We start from the raw sequence: 6,850 nt of genomic DNA, 5'->3' as shown, positions 1-6,850 counted from the left end.
CCTGTCGGTGGTGCTGTAGGTGGAGCAGTAGGAGGTACAGTCGGTGGTTGTGTTGGTGGGACAGTAGGTGGTCCTGTCGGTGGTGCTGTAGGTGGAGCAGTAGGAGGTACAGTCGGTGGTTGTGTTGGTGGGACAGTAGGTGGTCCTGTCGGTGGTGCTGTAGGTGGAGCAGTAGGAGGTACAGTCGGTGGTTGTGTTGGTGGGACAGTAGGAGGTCCTGTCGGTGGAACTGTTGGAGGAGCAGTGGGTGGTACTGTAGGTGGAGCTGTAGGAGGTACAGTCGGTGGTTGTGTTGGTGGGACAGTAGGAGGTCCTGTCGGTGGTGCTGTAGGTGGAGCAGTAGGAGGTACAGTCGGTGGTTGTGTTGGTGGGACAGTAGGTGGTCCTGTCGGTGGTGCTGTAGGTGGAGCAGTAGGAGGTACAGTCGGTGGTTGTGTTGGTGGGACAGTAGGTGGTCCTGTCGGTGGTGCTGTAGGTGGAGCAGTAGGAGGTACAGTCGGTGGTTGTGTTGGTGGGACAGTAGGTGGTCCTGTCGGTGGTGCTGTAGGTGGAGCAGTAGGAGGTACAGTCGGTGGTTGTGTTGGTGGGACAGTAGGTGGTCCTGTCGGTGGTGCTGTAGGTGGAGCAGTAGGAGGTACAGTCGGTGGTTGTGTTGGTGGGACAGTAGGAGGTCCTGTCGGTGGAACTGTTGGAGGAGCAGTGGGTGGTACTGTAGGTGGAGCTGTAGGAGGTACAGTCGGTGGTTGTGTTGGTGGGACAGTAGGTGGTCCTGTCGGTGGTGCTGTAGGTGGAGCAGTAGGAGGTACAGTCGGTGGTTGTGTTGGTGGGACAGTAGGAGGTCCTGTCGGTGGAACTGTTGGAGGAGCAGTGGGTGGTACTGTAGGTGGAGCTGTAGGAGGTACAGTCGGTGGTTGTGTTGGTGGGACAGTAGGAGGTCCTGTCGGTGGTGCTGTAGGTGGAGCAGTAGGAGGTACAGTCGGTGGTTGTGTTGGTGGGACAGTAGGTGGTCCTGTCGGTGGTGCTGTAGGTGGAGCAGTAGGAGGTACAGTCGGTGGTTGTGTTGGTGGGACAGTAGGTGGTCCTGTCGGTGGTGCTGTAGGTGGAGCAGTAGGAGGTACAGTCGGTGGTTGTGTTGGTGGGACAGTAGGTGGTCCTGTCGGTGGTGCTGTAGGTGGAGCAGTAGGAGGTACAGTCGGTGGTTGTGTTGGTGGGACAGTAGATGGTCCTGTCGGTGGTGCTGTAGGTGGAGCAGTAGGAGGTACAGTCGGTGGTTGTGTTGGTGGGACAGTAGGTGGTCCTGTCGGTGGTGCTGTAGGTGGAGCAGTAGGAGGTACAGTCGGTGGTTGTGTTGGTGGGACAGTAGGAGGTCCTGTCGGTGGAACTGTTGGAGGAGCAGTGGGTGGTACTGTAGGTGGAGCTGTAGGAGGTACAGTCGGTGGTTGTGTTGGTGGGACAGTAGGAGGTCCTGTCGGTGGTGCTGTAGGTGGAGCAGTAGGAGGTACAGTCGGTGGTTGTGTTGGTGGGACGGTAGGTGGTCCTGTCGGTGGTGCTGTAGGTGGAGCAGTAGGAGGTACAGTCGGTGGTTGTGTTGGTGGGACAGTAGGAGGTCCTGTCGGTGGAACTGTTGGAGGAGCAGTGGGTGGTACTGTAGGTGGAGCTGTAGGAGGTACAGTCGGTGGTTGTGTTGGTGGGACAGTAGGAGGTCCTGTCGGTGGTGCTGTAGGTGGAGCAGTAGGAGGTACAGTCGGTGGTTGTGTTGGTGGGACGGTAGGTGGTCCTGTCGGTGGTGCTGTAGGTGGAGCAGTAGGAGGTACAGTCGGTGGTTGTGTTGGTGGGACAGTAGGTGGTCCTGTCGGTGGTGCTGTAGGTGGAGCAGTAGGAGGTACAGTCGGTGGTTGTGTTGGTGGGACAGTAGGAGGTCCTGTCGGTGGAACTGTTGGAGGAGCAGTGGGTGTTACTGTAGGTGGAGCTGTAGGAGGTACAGTCGGTGGTTGTGTTGGTGGGACAGTAGGAGGTCCTGTCGGTGGTGCTGTAGGTGGAGCAGTAGGAGGTACAGTCGGTGGTTGTGTTGGTGGGACGGTAGGTGGTCCTGTCGGTGGTGCTGTAGGTGGAGCAGTAGGAGGTACAGTCGGTGGTTGTGTTGGTGGGACCGTAGGTGGTACGGTTGGTGGAGCTGTAGGTGGAGCTGTTGGAGGAACAGTCGGTGGTTGTGTTGGTGGGACAGTGGGAGGTCCTGTCGGTGGTACTGTAGGTGGGACAGTTGGAGGATCTGTAGGTGGGGCTGTTGGAGGTACAGTCGGTGGGACTGTAGGTGGGACAGTAGGTGGTGCAGTTGGTGGAGTTGTAGGTGGTGTTGTTGGAGGAACAGTCGGTGGTTGGGTTGGCGGGACAGTAGGAGGTCCTGTCGGTGGTACTGTAGGTGGAGCAGTAGGTGGGACAGTAGGTGGTTGTGTTGGTGGGGCAGTAGGAGGTAAAGTTGGTGGTACTGTAGGTGGGACAGTAGGGGGATCTGTTGGTGGAACGGTTGGTGGGACAGTAGGAGGTCCTGTCGGTGGTGTTGTTGGCGTTGCGGTAGGCGGAACGGTGATTGGTGTGGTAGTTGGAGTTATAGTTGGCGTTGTAGATGTCGTAGTAATTGGAGTTGTGGTCGGCGTTGTTGTTGGCGTGGTAGTTGGAGTTGTGGTTGGCGTTGTAGTTGGTGTGGTAGTTGGAGTTGTGGTCGGCGTCGTAGTTGGTGTGGTAGTTGGTGTTGTAGTTGGCGTGGTAGTTGGAGTTGTGGTTGGGGTTGTAGTTGGTGTGGTAGTTGGTGTTGTAGTTGGTGTGGTAGTTAGAGTTGTGTCAGTTGGCGGTACAGTTGGTGGTAGAGTTGGTGGGACAGTAGGGAGACCTGTTGGTGGTTGTGTTGATGGGGCAGTAGAAGGTCCTGTCGGTGGTACTGTAGGTGGGACAGTAGGTGGTGCAGTTGGTGGAGCTGTAGGTGGTGTTGTTGGAGGAACAGTCGGTGGTTGGGTTGGCGGGACAGTAGGAGGTCCTGTCGGTGGTACTGTAGGTGGGACAGTTGGAGGATCTGTAGGTGGGGCTGTTGGAAGTACAGTCGGTGGGACTGTAGGTGGGACAGTAGGTGGTGCAGTTGGTGGAGCTGTAGGTGGTGTTGTTGGAGGAACAGTCGGTGGTTGGGTTGGCGGGACGGTAGGAGGTCCTGTCGGTGGTACTGTAGGTGGGACAGTAGGTGGTGCAGTTGGTGGAGCTGTAGGTGGTGTTGTTGGAGGAACAGTCGGTGGTTGGGTTGGCGGGACAGTAGGAGGTCCTGTCGGTGGTACTGTAGGTGGGACAGTAGGTGGTTGTGTTGGTGGGGCTGTTGGAGGTACAGTCGGTGGGACTGTAGGTGGGACAGTAGGTGGTGCAGTTGGTGGAGCTGTAGGTGGTGTTGTTGGAGGAACAGTCGGTGGTTGGGTTGGCGGGACGGTAGGAGGTCCTGTCGGTGGTACTGTAGGTGGGACAGTAGGTGGTTGTGTTGGTGGGGCTGTTGGAGGTACAGTCGGTGGGACTGTAGGTGGGACAGTAGGTGGTGCGGTTGGTGGAGCTGTAGGTGGTGTTGTTGGAGGAACAGTCGGTGGTTGGGTTGGCGGGACAGTAGGAGGTCCTGTCGGTGGTACTGTAGGTGGAGCAGTAGGTGGGACAGTAGGTGGTTGTGTGGGTGGGACAGTAGGAGGTCCTGTTGGTGCTGTGGTTGGCGTTGTAGTTGGTCTGGTTGTGCGAGTTGTTGTAGTAGTTGACCTGGTAGTTGTTTTTCTTATACAATACTTGCACATGCATTTTGGATAATAGATTTTAACCTGAGTATTTGGATTCTTGACTTTAGCATGGGCATGGCACTTTTTGAGGATTTCAGATGGTTTTATCAGAGTATGTCCGAGGAAGAAGAACTTCAATTGCTCGCTCTTTAATGGAACAATTTTGTTTCTCCAGTACCCATTGAAGGCGTAAAAGCACATTTTATCTGCAATGAAATCAAACGTTTAAATTAAACTGAAAAAATGTGTTTTTGGAAAACTTGTAACAGAAGCGACTGGCGTCCCTATTTAGGAGGTATTCAGAATCGCTGAACATAGAATCGGTGTGCCTTTGACAATATAAAATATAACAATATGAGTTATTTTGAAATACGAAAATCATAAAACAGTATTGAAACTTAGGTATAAAACGAAAAAATAATTAAAAAAGTATACATTTATGTACATGTATGTACATATGTCAACATAGAAAAGATACAAAAAAGTCGGTATATTATGAATATAAAATGAGTTAATACCAGATCAAAGATCAAATCCCTAAAAATGTTAGGCTTCATGTAACGTGTGACTAAAGAATTAAAAAACATAGGCACTTTGAAGTTGATGTATACTTCATTAGTGAGAAGCCAGTCAGAGTATAACTCTACAATATGGACTCCTTACTCCTTACTACAACTGTCACCAAAATTCGCAGCAAAGAGTCCAAAAAAAAATCTTACGGTATATAAATTTTAAGCTTAGAATCAGTCATGAATTTTTAAATTACGATTTTTTACTAAAAACATTCAATTTGTTAAAACTCAACGACAGAAGAAAAATTATAGACCTTTTAAATTTATTCGAAATTGTAAATTCAATACGGGATTGCCCCGAAATGTTATCTCTCATCAACTTCAGGGTGCCTGGAAGAATGACTAGACAAGTGCCACCGTTTTGTAGCAACAATTCACGGATAGTGTATACTTGTAATGCCGTATTAAACAGACTTCACGAACTCGGCAATAGTTATTCCCACGTATCGGATATATTTAGTTTAGGGAATTTTTCCTATAGAACAAACCTTTTGAACTTTTTCAAAGATGGTGAATGGTAATTATATTTAATTATTCATGCATTTCATAATATATACAGAATAAAACAAAATACGTAGCAGCGTTGGGAGAATCATTACCGCGCTTCTTCTACAGGTAAAATCACTAAAATGTTTTTCCCAACGCTGGCTGATGCAGCAAACTTCCGTCATCATCACCAAAGTACTTTCGAAACGACCCAAATTTTTACCGGACACGGAGCTATGATAAGTTATCTATGTAGGTTTAAACTAAGGAATGATGACTATTGTCCATGCGATGATATTTCTTCACAGAGTATCGAACATCTGTTATTTCAGTGCCCATTTTTCAGTTTGCAACGCCATAATCTTGAAGCAGAATGCAGGAAAGATAGAATATCCTCAACAGATATCCACTCTGTAGTCAAAAGTAGTCATCACGCGCCATTGTTATTGGACTTTGCAACAATGGTGATTGGACTCATAAAGATAATAAACCAAAATCACAATCGAATATCCCATTTCCAAGACAAACAAAAACGATTTTTTTCCGAGTACCTTAGCCTTGTACATGACACGTAAGGCTACTAAATACAGGGGTCCAAATATATAAAAAAAAAAAAAAATATATGAATATACAGTTTTTTATTCACTTTGCCCAGCTGTATGAAACAGTACTTACGATTTTCTTGTTGTATTACTGTAGAATGTTTTATTATTTAAACTTTCTACTGGAAGTAGTAGCACCTTGTAAAAACTCTTCAGGAGAAATCGACCTGTTGACAACGGTCACTTCCCCCTCAAGAGCGTCATCACATTCTGCTCTATAAGTCTGATTGACACCGTCGACAGAGTGGAGTCTAATAATAACCATCTAAGTGATCATAATCCCAAAAGGTAACATTGGCGAGAACAAACGGTACCATGAGACAAAGACGACCAGGGAAGACGTGGTATAATGAGATAAACCAAAATCTTAAGTCTGGCCGCGTCAAAAGCAGGCACATCCGAAAGGGATGTATGAACGTGGAAGAAGCTATGAATGTATGTCAGGATAGACGTGTGTGACGGTTCATTCTCTCTGCCTACCCCAAGGAGAAATGGCGCTATGGTAGTAGTAACAGCACAACGGTTCACAAAAGCAGACACGACCACCTTTGGTCGTCGTGTCTGCTTTTGTGTAATCTTTCTTGACTTACATGCCCTTGCATGTAAGTCAAGAAGCTAGGAACGTGTGCCAAGATAAAGGTGCGTGGCGGTCCATCCTCTCTGCCTGTCCCGAGGAGAATGGTGTGATGGAAGTCACAGCAGCAGATGTGGCGTACTCACCTTTAAGTCGAGCGCAGGCCTCGCACTTCATTCTGTCGTAATTTGGACAAAGTCTTTTCACCTCCATCTGGGATATCCGAACCCCGTCTTTGTACAAGAATTCGTCCACCAAAGCCTTCCTCGCTTCCATTTCTTCCAAGGAAATTGACGAGTTTTCCCATGCACTGTTTTTCAAATACCAGCAGAATTGGACTGAAATAAACAAAGAATATTATTATCTCTTGCGTAGCTACTATGTCACAATAAGTCTACATGAAATACAAAACCTCGATGTATCTTTAGACTAGGGCTTCTAGTCTCGACAAAAATTTGAGTCCCAAAACAAAATCTAAACTTAGAGCCCGAGTCTCGAAATTTCGTGACTTTTCGAGACTTTGAGACTATTGGATACTAAAAGTAATGCATGTAGTAAATAAATGGTAATAATAAATGCCAATAAACGCTCTAAAAACCAAATCTATGGTGGCCAGCAAACGGAGAAGCATCAACGTCCATCTCACAGTAGATGGTAGTGGGATGCAACAGGTTACCTGCTTTAATCAGTTCAACATCGATTTTTAAGAAAGATAGGCTGAAGGTTGGGCTTATCCAGAGACCTATATACGTATAATGAGTTAGAAACTACCTTGAATATATCTTCTCTTCAAGACCGTCGAAATAAATCAGACCTTCTAGT

The sequence above is a fragment of the Micrasema longulum genome, unplaced genomic scaffold (assembly GCF_059751315.1).
Source record: "Micrasema longulum isolate JH-2025_06_02 unplaced genomic scaffold, ASM5975131v1 h1tg000260l, whole genome shotgun sequence".
NCBI lineage: Eukaryota > Metazoa > Arthropoda > Insecta > Trichoptera > Brachycentridae > Micrasema > Micrasema longulum.
This window is presented reverse-complemented; position numbering follows the sequence as displayed.